The following is a 24,221-nucleotide window of genomic DNA, read 5'->3' on the forward strand; positions in this document are numbered from 1 at the left end:
AAAGCAGTTTTTTCTCTCCTTCGCCATAAGCCCTTCATCCCCAGGCTGTGCCGTGGTTCCGCGCTCAACTGCTGTTTTCACTCTGATTACAATTAGCACGCTTCCTTGTTCCTTGGGAAACCTGCTTCTACCTTGACGCACTTCCAGCCTGGGTGATCAAAGTGCATGAGAGCTGCTAGCAGCAGATGGATTTCTAAATTGGCCAGGGAAAGGCCATCCCGTGACGTTCTCTGAACCTGGCAAACACCAGGAAGTGGAAATTGTGCATGATGAGAATAAACTCAGGTTGGGTGTATTTATTAAGCCCAAGATATTGGCTGGCAACTTGTCTTGTCCTTACCGGGTGTGTGCTGCAAGAATTGCTGGGTGGGATAGAGAACAATTGTTTCCACTGGTGGAAGACAAGATGTCATGGTGAGCAGCGTTGGCTCAGACAGTGCCCATAAAATCACGGGGAAACTTGCATAAAAATGCAGGACAAATATATATCATGGTGCCGTTCTCAGAATGATCATGCTGCAGTCCCGAAAGGGTGTCACCATATACCGATAGGGCAGGTGGGCGGGTCCCCTTTAGTGGCCCGGAGCTTCAGTCTGGGGTGCAGAGTGGACCCGGGGTGACCTCATTTCCTTTAGTGGGGCCACAGCCTTGCTGCTAAAAGCCCGGATGAATTTCTGAAATCCACCTTTCTGTTGTCTGCCATTATTAGTCAACATCAGAGTGTTTTCTAAGTAGTTTGCCCTTAGCCACATTCTTTGTTATTCTTGTTTTTTTCTTTTTGTTCCTGTCGCCAAACCTCTGCATATGTGGAAAACATAAAATTTGATATATCTCTTGGTGAAAGTACAGAGAGAGAGAGAGAGTGAGCAGAGGGGTGGGGAGAGGGAGGGGGGAGACAACAGTGAGCAACATACCAAGGATCATAATTGGCAAACCAGCAACATCAAGCCACTGTAGGTTCTATCACGCGTAAGAACCCAAACGTCACCTTGGGCCACCGGCAGCAGAACTGGCGGTTCATCCTATCAGTTACCCGTGATGTCCAGGACCAAATATTAGCAAGGCTGGAATTAATACCAAGTGATCATTTGCATTTGAAATGTAGTCGGGAGCCATTGTGAGATAGCCAGTCCTGGGGTTGCTGTTCTGAACGTGGGCTAGGCTGACATATTCCCCGACGTAGGTAGGGCACATGTTCTTCCATGCATTTTCCTAGCTGCAGAAGCTTACGTCTTTATGTCATTCTAAAGGTCAACCTTTTCAGGCAGAGGAAGACGAAAACAGGCATCAGGGGAAGCAGACGAGGCTGCTGTGTGGAGAGAGTGAGTGTCAGGTGCGCCTCAGTGGGTCCAGGGAGTGACCCTCATCCCCTGCCTGGCCGCTGCTGATTGTCCAGCAGCGGCTTTGTGCTTGGCTGTGTGCTGGCGCCGAGGGATTTGAACCCCCAGTTACTGGCAGGACCTGTCAGTACCCCAGGATGGCCTGAACTCGCCCCTCCCCCTGGGCTGCTGCCATGTTTGAGGTAACAGTGAAGCCCCTCTGGGAACTCCTTTCCCTTCCTTCTCCAGCACTCCCCCTACTGAAAGTCTTCATATTCCTGCCCCCCCCCCCCGTTGAGTAGCTGTGCTTTTAAAACAGAGTGCAAAAGAATTAAGAGGCTTTTATTATTGTTGATATTTTTTAAAAAATTAGCGATGGTGATTAAAACCTGGAAATTGTCATTTCCATGATGTCCTCAAGGTTATGTTTCTCTCTGTTTGATGCCTCACCAGCGATCATTTACATGCAGTAAAAATCATATGGGAAAAGAATTTGAAATGACCTACTTTATCAATGAGATCAAACCTTAATGCTCATATTCAGTGTTGTTGCCTATGGGGTCTCACCTTCCATCAAGGGTAAGAATGTTGTGCAGCAGATACTCTGTTCTGATATGTATTGAGTTCTTTGATGTATATCCATAAATACCAAACATATATAAAGTAGGAAGAGTGTGCTTCGCATTTTGATATATGGGGGAAATGGGGAGAATTTCACCTTACTTTGCAATTTGGTCCTCTCAGTTCATTATTTTTAATAAGTAGCAATCTTACCCATAGTACTTTCCCATCGTAGATTTAATTAGTTTTCCCCCCCTCCCTTTTGCTAGTTGACAGAGCTGAAAGGAGGGAAGCGGCAGCAATTTGAAACCTTGTTAGAAATTTATGAAGTGCTAAAATGTTTTATTCCCAGAGGCTGGCTTCCCAGCTGTCGCCGGAACAAGCTCGCTGTCTGCCTCCCCGCGGGTCCGGGAAGGAGGGTGGAGGTGGGCTGCCCTGAGAGCGGGCACGGGGTTGGGTAAATGATGCTTTCCATAATTAGCGCAGGGTAGAGGGAAGCTAATTATTTTCCCTACAATTGACCAGTGGTGTGTAAGATGAGAAATGAGGGGCATCTGGAGAAGAAAATGCAGAGCCAGAGATTAAGACCCTTGGCTGCCTTTAATAAAATATGCTGGCAGGGCAGTGAGAGGGGTCAGCTTTGGGCGTGGACATCAAAACAAATAAACACCTAGCTCATTGGTGGCTTCCAGCAGACTCTTTGCTAGACATTTCTAGCAAAATGGCCCCGAATTAAGTGTTGTTTCCCCACCCCCCCCCCGGAGAAAGTGCCTTCTTGCCAATCTCACAAGGTGTCAAGGATGGTCTTGTAAAGGGGCTGTATCTTACCTGCAATGTCTTGATACCCCCAAGTCCTTCCCTCACCACTTCTCCAGTGCCTCTGATTTCATTCTCGGGGGAAATTTTTGTAGTTGTTCTTAATTGAAGAGATCGTTCGTGACCACAGACACCCTGGAGAATAAGCTTCTCATAATAAGGGTGCCATGTGGGAGGTGGTGGAGACTGGGGGTCCCGCAGAGGCAGCAGGGGTGGGGCAGACCAGGGACAAGGAAGGGACCTGGCTGTCTCTTCAGAATTTGCTACCTGGCCATGCAGGAAGGAGCCGGGGGTCCTAAGGGCAGCCTCCTCTGCTTGCACCAGACCGCCTCACTGCGTGAACCTTTGCTTCAATCTCTGTGCACTGAGAGATGGCAAGAACACTGGGGTAGGATATGGTGTCCTGAGTACACCCACGCAACCCACCTCCTCTGCCTCTCGAAGGAGTAAAATATTTTTGGTGGCACAGAACTTTCTGACAAGTTTATTTTATTTAAATCTTACTTGCAGGGCACCTGGGTGGCTCAGTTGGTTGAGCGTCCAACTCATGATTTCAGCTCAGGTCATGATCTCAGAGTTGTGAGATAGAGCCCCACGTCGGGCTCAGTGCTCAGCACAGAGTCTACTTGTCTCTTTCCCTTGGTTCCTCCCCCTGTTTGCGAGCTCTCTCTCTTAAATAAATAAAAAATAAATAAATAAAATCTTCAAAAAACCTTAGGACTCTCTCTAATTAGGAGCTTTACTATGTGCGTTAGTCTGCTGGGACTGTTGGCAACAAAGCACCGTGAGCTGGGCACCTTCAACAGCAGACGTTCATGGTGTTGGTTCTCTCTGTGCCAGGAGGCAAGACTGTGGTCCAGGCCATTCCCCTTGACTTGTCAATGGCCATCTTCACCTTCACAAGGCCTTCTCCCTGTATGCATGTCTGGGTCCAAATGTCCCCTTTTCACAAGGACACTAGTCTTTTTGGATGACAACACACCCCAAAGACCTCATTTTACCTTGATTACTTTTGTAAAGATCCTTTCTCCAAATAAGGTAACATTCTGAGTTAATGGGGGTTAGGGTTTCAACATATGCATTTTGAAGGGACACTACACTGTCCACTCATTTATCCAAGAACTGCGTGTCAAGTGGCCATCAAGGACAAGGAAGGTCCTTCAAGATATAAAATGTTAGAAGCTCTAGCTCCTGCCCTGTGAGTCTGTACAGGTCGGCCTGGGGCCTGGGGGCCTGGGGCCTGGCACAGGTGGGTATTGTTTTAGGCTGAGTAATGGGCCACACAAGGTCCTGATCCTGGAGCCAGTGAATACCGCCTTACAGGACAATGAGGAGTTTGCAGATGCAGTTAAGGATCTTGAGATGAGGAGACCATCTGGGTCCTGACAAGAGGAAGGCAGAAGGGATGGAGGGGAAGAGGGAAAGCTAGAGAGAAGGTGGAGGAAGGGGCCAGAGCCATGCACTGCAGGCAGGCTTTCGAAGCAAGCAAAGACAGGAAAACTGCTTCTCTGCAGCCTTTGGAAGGAATGGAGCCCTGCCAACCCATTTGGTTTCTGACCCCTAGAACTGTAGGATGAGATATTGGTGTTATTTTAAGCCACTCAGTTTGTGGTTACGACAGCAATGGGAAGCTACTGCGGGTAGGAGCTGGTGGGCTCGGAGCAGCCTGGAACTGTACTTGGGTTTACAAATCTGCTCGGAGCAACGGTGGTGAAGTCCACTACTCAGGAAGAGCAAGGACGGCACCTACAGCTTGGTTTAGGGATCCTCCCTGGCAACTTTCAAGCCCCCACCTAGGTTCCCATTCAAATCAGATACCAGGCCAGCTTGTTCCATAAGGAGAAGCTGGTTGTAGGCAGGATGGAGGCACCATGGGGTGGGGGAGGGGAAGCTTCGCAGTGAGTCCTGTGTTGCAGGAGGAGAAAGAAGGGGTGCATACTGAGCAGTGATGCAGGAATCTCAAGATTCTAAGTTCTGATATCCCTTTTGGAGCACAGTCCAAGTACACACACACACACACACACACACACACACACACACACGCGCGCGCGCGCGCTCGCGCGCACGCGCACACATGCACACTCACCCCCTATGTGCACATACACACTGTGGGGTGTGAGTGCAGTGACTTGCAATGGTGTCCTGGGGAGCCCTGTTCGGATGATGCTGGAGCTGCAGCTGGGAGGAGGTAGGGATGGATGGAAGGGCAGTTTGGGGTCAGGCAGGCGGAGATGCAGGAGAGCTAGGGTGCCCTGTTCCCAGAGGTCCCTGGGAGAGTTGCACCCAGCTTCCCAGGCACAGAGGACAGCCAGGGGAGGCATTGGTGAGTGGGGATGGTGGGGACTCGCAGAGAAGCAAGCTTCCTCCAGCTCTGTGGCAGCCATGCTACTGGTGACACTGAACGTCTGGAAGTGACACTTTCTCATTCCTTGAAGCGTCTGTAGCTGGGGCCTCTGGTGAAAAGAACATTGTCTTTGGGGTAAGGCTGGTGGGAAGCAAATCCAAATTCTCCTCTAAGTGATCTGTGGGTTTTGTGCAAGCCCAGCACCCTTTTCAGCCTCAGTTTTCCTATCTGAGAAATGGGAATGATTGTATAATGTTTGGAGCAGGACTGAGGCAAGGACCAATGAAGGGATGGATGTGAACTTACCAAATGTGGTGCCTGATTTTCTGTGGGGTTCTAGAGGTGCATGGGGCCTCTCGGCATCTCCCTCCTGCCGTGGCTGGGATAGTAATGCTGGAGGCTGGAGGGTGAGGAGCGGTGCTGAAGGCAAGCGTGCCACCCTGGGCCTGGGCTGCAGACTGACCTCCACCAGGGGGCAGGCTCACAGAGGTGCTGGGGAGGAGGAAGTGGGCTAGTTTTGGCTGCTAGTATCTGAGGCAGGGTTAGCTGGTTCTCATGCTCATTTAGCAAGTGGCCTGGGGTCCACCAGCCCTACCAACCAAACCAGCAATCTGAGAATAGGACTGGGTCTGTGTTGGGGCGCCTGGGTGGCTCAGATGGTTGAGTGTCTGCCTTTGGCTCGGGTCATGATCCCAGGGTCCTGGGATTGAGCCCTGCATCGGGCTCCCTGCTTGGCGGGGAGTCTGCCTGTCCCTCTGCCCCTCCCCAGGTCACCCCTGCTTGTCGCTCTCTCTCTCTTAAATAAATAAAATCTTAAAAAGAAAAAAAAATAAGGGTCTGTGTCCCCTGGTGTTTCTTACCTAGGGAGGAAGAAGAGGAGACAGGTTAGCCGGGGTGCTGCTCTCATCAACATGGGCGTTTGCCAGAAACTGGCAGGGCAGAGAGGAGACACACACTCTAAAGGACTCTAAAGGTTGTCCAACTGGTTATTTTACTCAGATTTAAAAAAAAAAATCTAATGCAACCCATAGAGACTCCAAAGGGTGAAGAGGAAGCCAGAGTAGAGTTGGCTGCACGGCTGCCATGATGTTGGAGGAATTAGGGGCAGTAGAGATACCTGGTTGGTGGGGTTTTAGGCAGTGGTGGGGGTGGGACGGGACATACAGGGTAGGATGAGGGCATGGGCGGGTTTGTAAGCCCGAGGAGTGTGGACTTGAGCCTGGGGTCCACCTGGGCTATCGGTTTTTAGTCCCTTCCAGGAAGACTCACCATGGAGGAGGTGGGACAGGCTAATGCCCTGTGCTGGGGAGGAGCTGTGTTTTCCTCTGCCCACCCTTCTCTCCATCCCCTTCTCTGCCCCCTTTTCTCTACTAAACGGCTCTCTCCATCCCTTACCCATACCCAACACTGCTTTGGCAGCCCTGTGCAGCCTGGACCCCTCTCCTCTGAGGGATGTCACAGATGCACATCCTGGTTCTTTGTTTGGGGTAGTTTATTCACTAGGGTAAGTGTTCGGATGCAAGCCAGGGGAAGAGCTACAGATCAAAAGTTTTCCTTAACATCACCTGCTGGGGTGGGTGAGTATCCCAGTCAGGGCCTGTGAAGAAGCCTGCTTCTCCTGAATTTCTGCCAGGTGTGTCTTGGCTGGAAGGAAGACAAGACAACCTGGGATATTCAGTCTTGGGATAAAGCCTCTTTCAGGAGCTAGCTTAACACCTTGCTCTCCCAAGGTCACTGAACTGGTGCTCCTAGTCATCTGAACAAGCAGCTGATACAAAGGCAGAGTTGGCCCCAAAGAAGAATAGGTGTGACCAAGATGATTCAAGATAATTCATTTGTTTTATGCCAGAAGTTACTGCATTTCCTACTTTCTGTGTCTCCATTTTGGTTCCTGTGGCTGTCTCCTTGATGGGACCTTAGTGCTTCCTTGTAACTAGCTTGAAAGTATGGACATCTTAAATATTAAATATTTCTGCGAGAGTTTGGGAATGTTTCCTGTCCTTTCATTTTCAAATTAGCCTTTTCACTTAGATCTAGAAGAGGTAGCAGTTTCTTTCTTTTTTTTTAAAGATTTTATTTATTCATTTGACGGAGAGAGACAAAGCGAAAGCAGGAACACAAGCAGGGGGAGTGGGAGAGGGAGAAGCAGGCTTCCTGCAGAGCAGGGAGCCTGATGTGGGACTCAATCCCAGGACCCTGGGATCATGACCCAAGCTGAAGGCAGACGCCCAATGACTGAGCCACCCAGGCGCCCGAGGTAGCAGTTTCTTTGCTCAGGGCATCAATGAGATGTTTGCCTCGAGACTCTTCTCGTTTAAGACCATAGTATTTGTTTGTACAGAGGAATGGGAGAACTTACTACAGCCATTTTTCACAAATAATCTACCATAGAAGTTGAGTGACATGATCTTCTGTATTTGTAGTGGAGTAAAAATAATGTATATATCGGCACTTGGTAACTTTTCTTACAGAGCTATAGAATATTCTAGAAGTTAGTTGCACAGGCTTATGAGCTACATCGCCTGGGTTGTAATTCTAGCTCCAGGACACACAAACTGTATGAACTTTGACCAACTTTTCTGTGCCTCAGTTTCCTTCTCTGCAAAATGGGAATGGCAATACCTCCTTCCTAGGGATGCGGGTGGTGAGGATCAAATGAGTTAAAATGTGGAAAGTGTTTGGGGCGCCTGGGTGGCTCAGTCATTGAGCATCTGCCTTTGGCTCTGGTCGTGATCCCGGGGTCCTGGGATTGAGCCCTGCATCAGGCTCCCCGCTCCGCGGGAGGCCTGCTTCTCCCTCCCCCACTCCCCCTGCTTGTGTTCCTGCTCTCGCGGTCTCTCTCTCTCTGTCAAATAAATAAAATCTTTGAAAAAAAATATGGAAAGTGTTTATCACAGTATCTAGCATATTGCAACTGTTACGCAGATGTTACTTGTTTTAATTACTATATCGTTTTGCTCTTGAACTTGCACGTCAGCTAATATACGTATGGTGCGTGCATGTGCGTGTGTGCGCGCGCCTGTGTGTGTTGGGGGGTCCCTTATACACCATACCCAGGCCATGGCAAACCATGGTGCTCCCTTGACCCTGCTCTTCTGTGTCCTTCCATCCACCATCTCCACCTTGCTTTGACCTCTCAGGGGAGCGGGGGAGCTTCCCTCTCCTTTTGGTAGGTCCCCCTCTGCCTACGCAGGGTGTCTGTCATCTCAAACCACCCAGCTCTCTCTCAAGAACTTCATCTTATCCCCGCATCTTTCCTCATCCTGCATATTGCCATCCTCACCTCTCTTCAGGATGCAGGATCTCCATCTGGAGGTCGTATCTTTGGTCTTCTTCCCACCATGTCTTATAGCTGGACTCTGTCACTGGACCTTCAAGCTCTGCTTGCCCTTGAAATAGGATGAAGAATTTCGTATTTAGAAAATTCTTTTTTCTCTCAATTGCCCCATAAAGCCTGGCTTTCAAACTCTTATCTCAGACTCGAGAAACCAAATCAGGAGTTCAGAGCTGAATCTAGGTGTATCCGTCTTCTCTGACCCAGGGGCCGCCATCTCCTTGGTGGATGAAGGATCCATGGGGCAATTAATAAATGAAAATGCATGGTTTTGTAGCAGATGCTGTTGGCGCCTGCCCAGACCCTCTCAGACTTTAGCATCTCCTGGCAGGTAGTCAGACTTCTGGCCGCTGGCAGGAGCTACACTTTGCCTCACGGCTCCTGCCGGAATGCTTGGGGATTGACTCCTAGGAGTAGCCTTCAACCAGTGACTGTAGGAGTTAATGACACATACATGAGCCTCTCGGGCAGGCTCACTGTGGTGTGGGTCTTACAGTGTCCCAAAGATGAAGTTACAGGTGCTCAGAGTGGTGGCTTGTCTGAAAACTCACCCTTCCCTGGCCATCTTCCATCTTCTGACTCCCTCGCCCCATTCAGTGCCTATGACTCCTGAAAACATCTCCCAAATAGACTGCTTTCACTTGAGTCCTTGTCTCAGGGTCTTCTGAGAGGATCTAGGGGTAAAACGGTGTAATGTGTCATATGTGTTGCTCTCACTGCAGTTAGCATGGTAGGGGATGGCCTGGAGAGAAGTGATAAAGAGGAGGCTGTCGTGGTGGTTCTGGTGGAGGGTCCTGTGCGTTCAGGGGGTGGTGATGACATCAGGGGAACAGGATAGTGGCAGGGCAGCAGAAGGATGGGACATGAGTCCAAGGCGTCGGGTGAAGTGATTGGGAGCACGTTGGTCCCTCCAGTTGAGCTGAGCATGGCAGTGTGGAGCTGGCCTCATGGCCAGAAAGTCTGGGCCACTGTTTCTTTCCATTCCTGTCCCTGCCATGTTCATGGATTCACTGCCCACAGCAACTGAAAGAAATGTCAAACACTCACACAATTCCCTTCGATTTGCAGATGGTATTTGAAGTGTGGAGAGATGGAGTGGCAAGCTCAAGGTCATAAAGCTAGCAAGCTGCCGAACCATGAACCATAAAATGGTGACTAGGGCCAGCTTTTCTCCAAGGGAGGTTCAGATTTTTGTTTGTCTTAATTCATTCTACAAAGCTTCATATTTTTACTTTTCACTTCTTGACTCCTTCCAGTTGTCCTTCGTATGCGTATTAGGTGTGCGTCCCCCATTAGGTTGATCTATAGCATAATTTCTATAATAGGAAAGGGAGTTAAATGGGACCTTTGAGATGACTGTACTCATCTTAAGGTTATTTAAAAGCAATTACTACCATTAGTTGGAAGTGCTACCTCAGGCTACTCTGATAGTAATGTGTACCTAACAATCCAATTAGCTTGTAAATGGATTAGTCTATTTCTTGACCAATGCATTTGCTTTAAACTCAGTACAATATGGGTCTAAAGAGGGTCAGTTTTCTCTCTTTATCCTTTGTATAAGTGTGTTGTTTCATTTTTAATTAGAGGATTTACTCATCCCCTTTCCCATCGAATGTTACTTCCTTTATATTTTTGCTTCCTAAACTATAATTCATGTCTCTATTCCTTAATCTATGTTAAATCATTTTAGTCCTTTCTGTAGTTTGACGGTTTTCTAGCTGGCTTATTCTCAGTGATCTCGGGAGAAGGTGATACTGTCAGCATCAAATCACATGTTAGCCTAGTGCTGTCCAGTGCAACTTTCTGTGATGATAGAAATGTTCTAGAACATTAAACCATCTAGTAGCTGGTAGTCACTGGGCAGATTTGACTGTGGAGCACTTGAAATGTGGATAGAATGAGTGAGGAATGGAATTATTAATTTTGTTTAATTTTGGTGAATTTGAATTTAATAGTCATAATGTGGTCAGTAGCTGCCATATTGGAGAACACAGTTCTGGAGGACAAAGAACTATTGTGGCTGAGCTATGGAAGGTTTTGACGAATCCACAGTGTTTGTAGTCCAGAGATAAAGTTCTTAGCATCACCACATTGGACTCACCAGGTACAAACAGATTTTTCATGGAGTGTGGTCATTTTCTGGGATCCAAGAGACCAAAGAAAACCTCCTGATACACTAAACTGGATGGATCCTTATAGACACTCTCTTAAAACGTATTAAGTAAAAGAGCTTGTTCCTCAAGCACTTGCCATGGAGAAAGAGCACAGACAGGCTGGCTTCCAAAAGAGAATAGTCTTGGCATTCAGGAGACAGAAGCAAAATGCATGTTCACCTGAGCTTTGCCACACAGCAGAGGGTAAAGGGCCACTTGTACAGATTCACGTGTGGGTTAACAAGTTGTTAGAGATTTTGGACCATACTTTATCATTTTGTTTGACATCCATTACTTCATTCATTCATTTGACAGATATTTATTGAGTGTCTATTATTTAATAATTGCCGGGGATATACTGGTGACCAAACAGACTCCCTTTCTTCTGTTTATCATCTTTCTATCTATCTATCTATCTATCTATCTATCTATCTATCTATCATCCATCATCCATCCACCCACCCATCCATCCATCCATCATCCATCCATCATCTATCCATCAATCCATCCTTCATCCATCATGCATCCATCCATCCATCCATCATCCATCCATCCATCCATCCATCCATCCATTTATTCCCTACCTATCTATCATCTATCTATCTATCTATCTATCTATCTATCTATCTATCATCTATTGTTCATCTATCATTTATCTATCAGTTATGTGTCTATCGATCAGCTCTCATCTATCTATCATTTGTTTATTTCCTTGAGCTTTATTAACAGGACTTTATTTGAACATCTGAGTTCTTATCCAGAATCACAACAATATTTTTAAAATAACTGCATGTTTGCTCACATATTGCCTCTAATCTTCTTGGTCTTCATGACGAATTGTCAGATATCAGTGGAGCCACAGGTCATTTTCCTAAGGAAGGATATGGAGGGAGTCTCTGCCACATGAAGAGGTTTTCGACTGCGTGAGCATGTGTGGGAGGGGGGCCCAGATGCCTCAGGCAGGAGGAAGATGAGCTGGTGTTTGAGAAAATGTGGGGGGATGCAGCAGAAAGGAAGCACCCACTTTTGACAAAGGCTTTGGAAATTCATTCTCCTTTCTGGGTACAAACCCTCATGCTACTAAGTCATATCTGTGGCTTATATAATTAATCACTGGATTTTTTTTCATCACTGACATGTACAAAGTGTTGTCAGGGGATTCAAAATGAGACAGCCTTCACTGTCTTACCTTGCCCATTCTTGGAGGTCAGTCATCTGGGGTGAGGTTTGCCATTCAGTTGGGCTGTGGAACGAAAAGGAAGTAGCCTGGTTTGGCTACACAGTGAGTTTGCAATACAGACACATAAACAGCAGAGCAGCAGATCGGTGGTGTGGCCATTTGTATTTTGAATATTGGATTCCCAAGAAGTGATGTGGTTGGATGCACTCAAAATGATTTTTCTTGTCTTTTTAAAATGCAACTTATGTTATGAACAAACAATGAATCATGGAACACTGCACCAAAAACTAATGATGTAATATATGGTGATTAACATAACAATAAAAAATTAAAAAAAATGCAACTTAAAATTTTGTTACACTAACAGAATGGAAGCTTGCATAGAACGTGCCTATGTTAAGAGACAGGAGTGTCCTGGAAAAGCCCCTGTGTGCCGCTCTCTGATCACTTCCCTTCCCAAGGACGGACACCCTCCTGAATTCAGTGTTAGCGAGCCCCTGCTTTTCTCTCTCATTGTAGCACATGTACTCACAGCCCCAAGTGGTATCTTGCTATGATGTGTGTGCTCTTGATGCCATTACAGTGACAGAGCGGGTGTTCTTCTGGGACTGGCTTTGTTCTCCTCTGCATTCTTGCTTTGAGATTTACCCAGGATAATGTGTGTCATTTGTCCATCCATGTAACATAATTTTCTGGGCAATTAACATGTGCCGCACATTGATTCTAGGTGCTGGGGAAATAGAGTGAATAACACAGGGAAATCCTGTGTCCTGATGTAGCTTCATCCTAAGGAGACCGGGGGCAGCACACAAAGTGAGTAGAATACGTAGCACGTAACTGGTGTAAGGAGAAACCTGAAACCATGAAGAAGAGTCATTTTAGGGGAGATGAGGAGGCCCAGGTAGGGAGGCTAAGAAGGGGACTTCTGAGTGAAAACCTGGGGGGAGGGGCAAGGGAGAGAGGTTGGAGATGTTGGGGAGAACACTGCAGGTGGGGCAAACAGCAAGCACCAAAGCCCTGCAGCAGCCTTGGGTCTGGAGTTTCCAGGGCTGTAAAGGGGAGCAGGGTAATTTGGGGGGTGCAGGGGGAGGAGGTGAGGACAGAGAGGAAGCGGGAGATGGTCGCCACCAGAGGGTTGTGAGAAGTGACATGGTGTGACATTGGGGACTGGCGTTTTGACACCATGTCTGTGGCTGCTGTGTTGAGAAGAGACACGGGAGGACATGCAGCCATCCCCCGGGGAGGAGTCCCTCAACACTAACGAGAGATAAGTACTTTAAATATTTTCCCATTTGAGGCTTATATTTCACCTTCTTGGTTCTTTCCTCGAGGAATAGGTGATCTTAGAGTCATTTCACAATTTTTGAGTAGCGTTTTGTGCCTTAAAAAATGGCTTCCTACCATAAGTTTTCCTATTTTTTTTTCTAGAATGGTTCATATTGGCTTTCATTTCATTAAGTCCTTCATTCATCTGGGGTGGACTTTCGTCTGATGAGAGACAGGGATTTGATTTCATTTGCCTCCGTCAGGATAATGCATCGTCCCAGCATCGTTCAGTAGGCACCTCCTCCTTAGGTTTGCCATACGTCCCTTGTGCGTGTAGGTGTCCACATAGGTGCAGGTCTTTTCTGTCATCTCTCATTTGTTCCAGAGGCCCGTGATGTGGCCCTGCCTCAGCACCCATCTGACTCTGTGACCCTGGCTTTATAATTACCTTGCTTTTCTGACAAGGTGCCTCCTGTTCCTCTTGGCTCTTTAGGCTTTTGTGTAAATTGTGAAGTAAGAGATCCACATTTCTCTGAAAGTCCTTTTAGAACTTTGTTGAGACGTTAAAACATTGTGTTTAAGGAGATTCTGGAGCCAATATCCTTAGCATAGAATTCTACCTTTTACTAGCTCCGTGCCTCAGTTCCCTCATCTGCAAAACAGAGATGATAGATAGTATTTCCTCATAATGGGAAGAGTAAAGAGTTGCTATCAGTGAAGGCCTGGACTATTGCCTGGTATTTGGGAATTGCTAAGTAAGTGTGAGGTGTCAAAATTATTGCTATTTTTATTGGACTTATTTTTAGTGTATTGATCGATTTAGGGAACTTTGACCTCTTTATATCACAGGGACAAATACAGATTTTGAAGGATGAGAAGGAGATTTCCTTAGATCCAGGACTTGTGAGATATCTTGGGAACTTTAGACCAGACAGAAACATCATATCTGAGTTACCTCTCTGTGTCATGAAGAACTCTTATTTATCAAAGTATAAATTCTGAGATAAAATTCATAAAAACTTATTTATTTTAAAAAATAATTTTTCTTTACCTCAGATTTTACTTTTTTGTATCAGTTGCATTTTCCCCTTCTGATATGAGCAAATCCTCATTTCTTTCTGGGGAGATGTGAAATTCAACCTCTCTAGTAGGTTGATCTCTTGTATTATATCAGGGTAGAGAACAAGTACAGAAAAATATAGTTTGTGGAGAAAATTCTCTCATTTTCTGGGACTTGTAAAGACCTTATTTGTTCCAGGTGACAGGTCCCAAGTGTGATAAAAGGACATTATTTTGAGAAATGGCAACTCAGATATAGCAAAGTTGCTGCCAGGAGTTGATGATGCAGAAACAATTTCTCTTGGGCAAGATGGTGCTGAATGGGGAGTTATTAATAACATTTACTATGTTAATTTCTGTATGAATAGTGGCTGTGGGACCACCCATCACATTCATATGTGGGCTGCTCTTCTCAGGTTGCTACCAAAACACCTGCTCTGTTGCTCTTCAAGTGTGGGTCCTTCATTTCACTTTCAGGCCATAAAGACCATTAATTGGTAACCCAATATGTTCTACTTGGAGTAGAATTTTATAACTCAATGCAAAAATATAAAATAAAAATATTGATAAATATTGATGATGGTGATGATGAAGATGGTTATGAAGAAAAAGGTGGTGATGAAGATGAAGATGATGGTGGTGGTGGTGATGATGAGATGAAGATGGTGATGATTATGGTTGTGGTGGTGATGGTGGTGATGATGAAGATGATGGTGGTGGTGTGATGATGATGAAGATGGTGATGATGAAAATGGTGCTGATGAAGATGATGATAATGGTGATGTTGATGGTGATAAATGAAGATGGTGATGATGATGGTGATGATATCATCTTTCTCTTATGGTTTTTGTGTTTGAGACCTAATCCATATAAAATAACCAGCATAGAGCCTGGCCCACTAAAGGGGATACATTAAATTTCAGCTGCTCTGAACTTCTTTCCAAACCTTCTGTTCTATTCTTCTGGATTTTCTTTATTTGGGTACATATAAATGTATCAGTTTTATGTTGCTGCTGTATCAAATAATTATAAACTGGATGACCTAAAGCAACATACATTAGTTTTCTCCCTCTGGAGGTCAGAGGTCTGAAATCAGGTTCACTGGGCCAAAATCGGTGTGTCAGGGGCACCATGTTCCCTCCAGAGGCTGTAGGAGAGAATCCATTGCCTTGTCCTCGCTTGTTCTAGAGTGTGTTCTTTGGCTCCCAGCTCCCTCCTCCATCTTTAAAGTGAGCAGTGTAGCATCTTGTTTCAGTGGTCACACTGTTTTATTCTTCTGTATCAAATTCACCCCTGTCTCTCTCTTACAGGGACACTTGTGATTGCATTTATAGCCACCCCATAATTTCCCCAATCTCAACCTTTAACTTAATCACATCTATTGAAGACTTGTCACCGTTTTAGAAAATTTTCACTAGTTCTAGGGATTAAGGCCTTTGGGGGCCATTATTCAGTCTACCACAATAAGAATAAAGTAAATTCAAAATGAAAACACTTCATATTGGTGCCGTTTTACTACAAAATAAAACTATCATGCTCAGTAAAGTCATGTTTCACACAATGTCCCTCATTCATTAAAAATGTAGGAGTTATACATAGCGAAGTGATAAGAAATCAATTCACTGGCCTTGGTCCTGCTGGGACTCCCTGTGAAGACTTCAGCATGGCCAATAGTTGAGGCTAAAACTGCTTGGAATTCATGTATTCTACATATTATGGTGCCAAGATTACTTTGGGCTTTGACCTTGGATATTGTGTGTGGCTTTACAGGTTGTATATAAAGATGTATATAAAGTACCCACTAGAGTTGTACAGTATACAACTTGTATGGTTGTAAATGGTGGTGCCCACCAGACTCTTTATCTCCAGAAATGTACGGTCCATGTCTGTCTTGTATCCCCACTACCTACTGTAGCACAGGGCATAGAGTGGGCATTCATATTTAGGGAAGCAAAGGGATGAAAGATGTGTTTTCAGTGTGAAAGCTACCAAGTAACTCCTCGTCCATGGTGCCCCGAACAATGGTTTCGTAGCACTGGCTGCACGTTAGACTCACCTGAAAGAGATCTTAAAAAAGAAAGTTCTGGGCCTGGATCCTATTCACAGATATTCTGATTTATTTGGTTTGGGTGGGGCCATGGTATTACAACTCTTTTTAGAAAGATCCCAGGTGAATCTACTGTGCAGCCAGGTAGCTAATGCGTCGGTCTAGCATTGTGGTTCTCAAACTTTGGTATGCATTAGAACTACCTGGGAAACTGTTGGGCTGAGGGTTTTCTGACTGCATAGGTCCAGAATGGGGGGCTGAGATATGCATTTCCAGCAGGCCCACAGGTAAGGCTGATGAGGCTGATCTGGGGAACTACACTTTGAGACTCACTGCTTTGGAAGGTGGTAGAGAAGGTAAGTCCCTTTGGTATGCACAGGAGAAAAATGGTTGGGGGCATCATTTTGGAAGTGTGTGTGCTTTGTTTTATGCGGATGTAAGATATATTAAGCACCTACTCTGTGAATTTAAAATAAGTAATATCATTCCTTCTATCCGAAAGCCTTTTGAGGTAGGCATTTTTAACCTTTGGGTTTTTGTTTTGTTTCGTTTTTAACTGACAAAAACCCAAGGAGGTGAATAATTTTGCTCAAGCCATGCTTGATCTTGCAGTGTGTCCCAACGTCACACCCTCTGGGAAACTGGAGGCCACTCTATCTTGTGCTTACCTTTCCCCCTTCCTGATCGCTATTCCTGCTCTGACCTCAGGTGACTGGTGTGACAGGGTCCTCGGAGCTCCTAACCAATTTCCCTGCTAACTTCTGTGTAAGGGGATCAGCCTTGTCCTCCCTGCACAGCACCAAGTGCCTCCCTAGCTCAGATATCTTGGATTGACTTGAATAGGCCGGCCGCACACTGACCAGTGCAGACTTGGAAAGTGACACCAGCCTGAGATTTGCCCTCCTTTGCATCATTCTCAACTTTGGATATTTGGACTAGACTTTATACATTACAGGAGACATTTTTCAGGGCTGAACCACTTATTCCCAAAGCCTCCAGGTGAGATTTCAAGGGAGTTACTCCTGGCGGGCTGTTCTCCCTGTCCCTCTGAGCCCTTCTCTTACCCAGAAATCTGTGGTCCCCAGCCTGCCTTGCTTGGGTCAGATACCCTGACTTCATCCAGATGGATCCAAAACTTTCTCCTATCCCTTTTATCCAAACTGAAATTGTCCCTTCTTGAAACACACAGCAGCATTCAACTAATGCGGAAGATGATGTGATTAAAGTAGTTTACACTGAGATGTAAGTCAGGCTTGATGCTCCATGGACATCTTGAATTTTAAAAGAGGAGCTTGTAATGACTCTCGGGTATAGGGAAAATATTGGAGAGGGGGACATCTGTGGACAGAAAGTGCCATGGGCAGTTTCCTGACCTTCTTCCCTGGGCTGCCCCGTACCCTGGCTGAGAAGAATCACACAGCTTGAGGGTTCTGACCAAACCATCCCTGCAGCTCCCTTCCACTTTGCAAGAGGCAGGCATGGCTGAAAGCTGATGGTGAATGTGTGGAACTTCACATCTCAAATCTGGAAGGGGGAGGTGTCTGTATTAGCTTGTTCCTCCCTACAAACGCTTTAAGTTTCACTGATAGCAACATTCACAGCACACTATTTTAGGTGCTTCAAGCAGGTGCTTTAAAGGGTCATCAGCTGCAGGATGGTCTCTGCTCTTGAGTTAGAGGCTGGTGTGCATTTGCTCAGTCAAGGTTTGCTGTGGCTCTTGATTTATTATTTTTTTTAAAGATTTATTTGTTTATTTGAGAGAGAGAGAGTGCACAAGTGGGGGTAGAGGCAGGGGGAGAGCGTGAAGGGAAGCAGACTCCCCACTGAGTGGGGAGCCCGATGCGGGGTTTGATCTCACGACCCTGAGGTCACCACCAGAGCGGAAACCGACAGTCAGTCAGACGCTTAACCGACTGAGCCACCCAGGCGCCCCAGTGTGACTGTGGCTCTCGCTTTAAACAATGGCAAGAAAGCACCTCACCCACATCTCCCGGAGATGGTCTGCCGGATGGATGTTTCCACCTGTGACTGTGGGCTGGCTGCTGAAAGTCAGGTCTGAAAACTGAGGTGAAGGAAGCAACTGAGACTAACCTGCCTGTCAGATTTAGATTCTCTTTGCTGGAAAAAACTTGAATCCACATGTTTTAAGGGATACAGTGACCGTGCGAAGTGCAAGCTGCATTGTGTCCTCAGCGTTACGGGCTGAGTTGTGTCCCCCCAAAATTCTTACATGGAAGTCCCGATCCCCAGCACCTTAAAATGTGACTGGATTTAGAGAGAGGGCCCTGAAAGAGGCCATACAGTAAAAGGATGTCACTAGGCTGGGCCCTAATCCGATGTGATCAGCGTCCTTATAAATCAAGGGGAATAAGACACAGACACATGCAGAGGGATGACCACGTGAGGACACAGGGAGAAGATATTGTCTGCACACTGTGGAGAGTGGCCTGGGGAGTCACCAAACCTGCCAACACCTTGATGATCCCTTGGTGTCAGACTTCTGGCCTTCAGAAACGTGAGAAAGCAAATCTCTGGTTGTTTAAGCCCCCAGTTTGTGGTGCTTTGTTATGGCGGCCCAGCAAACCAATACCCTCAGCTTTACTTCCTGAAAGAGAGGGAGAAGTTGCTAGTGAACACACCCTTCCCATACAGGCTTCCATCAGTCATTGCTCTCCACGCAGGGAGAGCTTCTCTGTCAGGGTCCTCACTGGCCAGACCCTGGGCTGAGCCTTCTCTTCCCAGTGTTGCTGCAGACCATGGTCCTCCCTTTGGCACCTGCCTAGATTTGTGCACCCCTTCTTTCCCTTCATCAGTGGCTCCAATAAAGGAAGGTAGCAAGAGGGAATGTGATCCTCGGCCTACATGTGCAAAGCAAACACCATTGACATAAGATCTGGAGAAAGGAAACACGGCCTTCCAGGAGGATTCATAACCAGGACACCAGTTCTGTAAAAGAAGGACCAGACTCTGGCAGAGATGGCCCTCTCCCCACCAGGACTGACAGGGTTGGTGCTGCCCCTGGGGGGTGCTGGGGGTCCCTGTGACTAGCCCCTGCTGAACTGAATTGAATGAAGTGATGTCATTCCTGGGCCTCAGTTAAGTAGGAGGTGTATTTCTCTGTGTCGTTACTTCTCCCCTGGCTGGATTTAGGGCACTCGTTCTCAAAGTGTGGCCCCCTACCAGCTGCATCAGCATCACTTGGAGGCTCAGTGCCTGCTCCTGATTGACTGGATCAGATACTCTGGGCTGGGGCTCAGCAATCTCCTACCAAGCTCTCCAGGGGATTCTGATCATCCTCCAGTTTGAGAGTCACTGGATTAAGGAATGAGGGACCGCCAAAAAAATTCTGGAGAGCCTGAAGAGTGTGAGAGATGCTGTTGCTGCCTTCAAGGTGCTAATCCTTGAGGAGTGTTTTCTTGGGACAAGGTGTAGAAGGGTGAGTCTGTGAGCCCAGAGTAAGCATGCCAGGATTGAACAAGAACCCACCTGTCCTTTGTAAACCACACTGGTTTTGAGTTTGTATCGGGTTTATGCAGAGAAACAGAACCAACAGGGTGTGTATATGTGATGTGTGTGTGTGTATACACAGATAGGGATTTGTTTTAAGGAATTGGTTCATGTGACTATGGAGCCTTGCTAAGTACATTTGCAGGGTAGGCTGGAGGCCAGGGGTGAGTTGTAGTTTAAGTCCAAAGGTCATCAGCTGATCGAATTCCCTCTTGCTTAGGGCGGGTCAGTCTTTTTGGGTGATAAAGTCCTTCAACTGATTGGACATGGCCCATTCACATTAGGGAGGGTAATCTGCTTGACTCAAAGTCCACTGATTTAAATGTTAACCTCATCCCCCCCAAAAAACAAAACAAAACAACAAAAACCCACCTTAACAGAAACATCTAGAATAACATTTAACCAAATATCTGGGTATCGTGGCCCAGCCAAGTTGACATGTAAAATTAGTCATCGCCAGCTTCTTGTATTCTTTTTATTTCTGTTCCCTTTTTGTTGTCAAGGTGATTAAGTGAAACCTTTCTAATAGCTACAGCCTGTCTCCCTGTTATAAACAATCAGCATCTTGATGAAGACAAAGGACAGCACTCAGTGACCACGTGCTGCCTGCCCACGCTGTTCTGAACGCTCCCTATGCTAGCCCTCTTACTGATCACTAAGTCAGCTCTGCTGTTAGCTTGATCTCAAAGACATGGAACGAGAGGCACCCAGAAGATCTTTACGTTGCCTGAAGTCACGTGTTTGTAATGTGGGGGAGCCAAGTCTAATTCTGGAGTGTTCCTAACCGATCCTGTAGGAGGAATCAGGTGTGTGTGTGTGTGTGTGTGTGTGTGTGTGTGTGTGTGTGTGTGTCTGTCCATCCAAAGTTAGGAACAGATGGATAGAAAGATCCCCTGCTCTTCCAACGAAGGGGCGGGGGGGGAGAGCTGGAAACAGACTCTTGCTGGTAAACAACATCCATCAATAGCACTCGCCCCACTGAAATGTACTAGTTTTTAATCAGGTGGCTATATTATTAGCAGCATATTTCTCTTTATTATCACCACTGTGTTAATGCTAATAATAGTAACTACCCTTCATTAAACATTTATTGGCCAGAAATAACACTAAGTGCCTAACATACATATAAGCCAGTTACTCTCAGTCCCATTGTCGTGATAAATAAACTGAGGCTTGGATAAATTAATCTGCCCGGAGCCCCATGGCTTCTAAGCTAGAGAGAGAGATCAAGCAGAGCTGCCCTGCAAATAGAAGGGTCCAAGACACCTCCAGCAAGAAGTTGGCGAGGGCCATTAAATGTCCACTGAAGCAGACATGCAGTTGGGAAGTACCTGTCCCAGGCTCTCTCTTCCTGGTAAGTCCTGGCTTTTCGGTTCATCAGAAGGGGAGACCAAGGTGATGCCGAGCCAGGATTGAGCCAGGATTGCTCCTGCCTCATTTCAGCTTACTGCCATACTCCTGTAATTAGGTGTTGATCCACGACACATGAATCACCTGCCACTCAGAGAGACTCCTGAGCTTTTTAAGTGCAAAGGTCTCCAGGAACGAGGGTAAAGTGGTATTTCCTTATAAAACTCTCTCTTTTTAACAAGCATCCTATAATATGCATCATTTCTGCCTTACGGTGAAATCGACAGTTTTATAACTAACAGTCAAAATTCAAGAAATACATTAGTGAAAACAAGACATCAGAATAAGGCAAGATATCTTTCATAGTCTTAGTTCCCATAATTCTAGAATATTCCTTACAGTCTTTTTTATACATACAAACTTATTTTTCTAATTGAAATCACAGTGCAATCACAGTTTTGCTTTCTGCTTAACATTCTATCTTACATATTTTCTGTGGTATTTCATGGTCTTTTTAAATACAATTTTTGGCCCACAATATTCCATTAACCGATGTTCCCCAATTAATTGTTTTCTTCTGTGGTTTATTTAGATAACATCCAACTTTGTGGAATTTTAAATAAGACTGAAACAAATCAGCTGGTGCAGAAAACACATGCTATTTAAGATGAAAACATTGCAGTGCAATATAGAAGAAAATGCCCACAGATCTGGTTTGAGTTTTGGCTCCGCTGCTCCAGCCACGTGGCTGTCCTGTCTTCCGTATTTGAGCTAATGTCTGGGAACCTCTGCTTCTCATTCTGAAAATGGGACTACTACCTACCCATGAGGTTGTGGTGGTCATTGTCTTTTGAGGATCAAAGGATACACTGACATTTAGAGAGTCTTATCAAAGTTGTTGCAAGGTACTTCACCAGTGGTGAATGTTAGTATAATAAACAGTCAGAAGTCAGAAGTATTGGGTAAAAGATTATAGCATTTTTAGGATCTTGATCCCTGTTACCAAGTTCCTTTCTAAAATGTGTGTCCACTTCCATTTCACATGAGTGCAGGTGCATTTTAAACACTGTGGTTATAGGTGGTATTTCTTTAATTGCTACAAATTCTATATGTCCCTTAACTAGTTGTATTTCCTCTTCTGTGACTTGTCTCTTCCTATAGCCTTTGAATTGAATTAAATCCAATAAACAATAATGGGGTATCTGTGTCGGTACTTGGCTAGGCGTTGGTAATGCAGGGGTGAATGGCATACCATCCTTGACTCTCTGGAATGGTCAGTCTACTGGGGGAGGAAGATGAGCCTGGGAATGAGTACAAAGCAGTACCGTCCACACAATAACAGGCATGTGGAGACAGTGCTGAATTCCTTTGCCGATTTAACTCTGGATTCCTTACTAGTTTTTAAAAATTGCTCTGTGAATAGTTGACCAGCGGATATTTCAAACCAATCAGCATTTCTCTTTTGCATCCTAGACGCAAACAAAGATGACAAGTCCGTACCCTAGATCCTCATACTCTGTCTACTCGCTTCTCTTTCAAAAGCACGTTCTTCTCCTCCCTAAACACGTGGCATCGCCTCAGCCCTCTGGAAGCCTGGGCGGTGGGTTTGCTGCAGCTACAGGGAGGGCAGAGATTGCATCTTTTTTTCTTTAAATTTTTTATTGTTATGTTAATCACCATACATTACATCATTAGTTTGTGATGTAGTGTTCCATGATTCATTGTTTGTGCATAACACCCAGTGCCCCACGCAGAATGTGCCCTCCCCAATACCCATCACCAGGCTAACCCATCCCCCCACCCCCCTCCCCTCTAGAACCCTCAGTTTGTTTTTCAGAGTCCATCGTCTCTCATGGTTCATCTCCCCCTCCGATTTACCCCCCTTCATTCTTCCCCTCCTGCTATCTTCTTCTTTTTTTTTCTTAAGATATGTTGCATTATTTGTTTCAGAAGTACAGATCTGTGACTCAACAGTCTTGCACAATTCACAGCGCTCACCATAGCACATACCCTCCCCAATGTCTATCACCCAGCCACCCCATCCCTCCCACCCCCCACCACTCCAGCAACCCTCCGTTTGTTTCCTGAGATTAAAAATTCCTCGTATCAGTGAGGTCATATGATACATGTCTTTCTCTGATTTCTAGTCAACATTTTTAAACTGGAAACCCAGGTTAAATCAGGTCAAAGTTTCCTTTGAATTTAAGCACTCCCCCACCACCTCCTAAGAAAGAGCCTCCTTTTTCCTCCCCTACTTTCTTTTTTTAAAAATTTTTTATTGTTATGTTAATCACCATACATTACATCATTAGTTTTTGATGTAGTGTTCCATGATTGATTGTTTGTGCATAACACCCAGTGCTCCACGCAGAACGTGCCCTCTTTAATACCCATCACCAGGCTAACCCATCCCCCCACCCCCCTCCCCTCTAGAACCCTCAGTTTGTTTTTCAGAGTCCATCGTCTCTCATGGTGCGTCTCCCCCTCTGACTTACTCCCCTTCATTCTTCCCCTCCTGCTATCTTCTTCTTTTTCTTTTTTCTTAACATATGTTGCATTATTTGTTTCAGAGGTACAGATCTGTGATTCAACAGTCTTGCACACTTCACAGCGCTCACCATAGCACACACCCTCCCCAATGTCTATCACCCAGCCACCCCATCCCTCCCACCCCCCACCACTCCAGCAACCCTCAGTTTGTTTCCTGAGATTAAGAATTCCTCATATCAGTGCGGTCATAGGATACATGTCTTTCTCTGATTGACTTATTTCATTCAGCATAACACCCTCCAGTTCCATCCACGTCATTGCAAATGGCAAGATCTCATTCCTTTTGATGGGTGCATAATATTCCATTGTGTCTATATACCATATCTTCTTTATCCATTCCTCTGTCGATGGACATCTTGGCTCTTTCCACAGTTTGGCTATTGTGGACATTGCTGCTATAAACACTGGGGTGAACGTACCCCTTCGGATCCCTACATTTGTATCTTTGTGGTAAATACCCAGTAGTGCAATTGCTGGATCTTATGGTAGCTCTATTTTCAACTGTTTGAGGGACCTGCATACTGTTTTCCGGAGGGGTTGCACCAGCTTACATTCCCACCAACAGTGTAGGAGGGTTCCCCTTTCTCCACATCCCCGCCAACATCTGTCGTTTCCTGACTTGTTAATTTTAGCCATTCTGACAAGTGTGAGGTGGTATCCCATTGAGGTTTTGATTTGGATTTCCCTGATGCTGAGCGATACTGAATACTTTTTCATGTGTCTGTTGGCCATTTG

General features: G+C 45.9%; 1 pseudogene; it reads left to right on the forward strand.

Annotated features, from left to right (window-relative positions):
• The window catches only part of LOC114226419 (HORMA domain-containing protein 2 pseudogene), a 36,168-nt pseudogene extending 26,956 nt beyond the window's left edge, over window positions 1-9,212 (forward strand).
• Window positions 9,213-24,221: the final 15,009 nt, after the last annotated feature.

This window comes from Eumetopias jubatus, unplaced genomic scaffold (genome assembly GCF_037043125.1).
Source record: "Eumetopias jubatus isolate StellerSeaLion01/CBP00866 unplaced genomic scaffold, mEumJub1_p1.0 scaffold_1, whole genome shotgun sequence".
Classification (NCBI taxonomy): domain Eukaryota; kingdom Metazoa; phylum Chordata; class Mammalia; order Carnivora; family Otariidae; genus Eumetopias; species Eumetopias jubatus.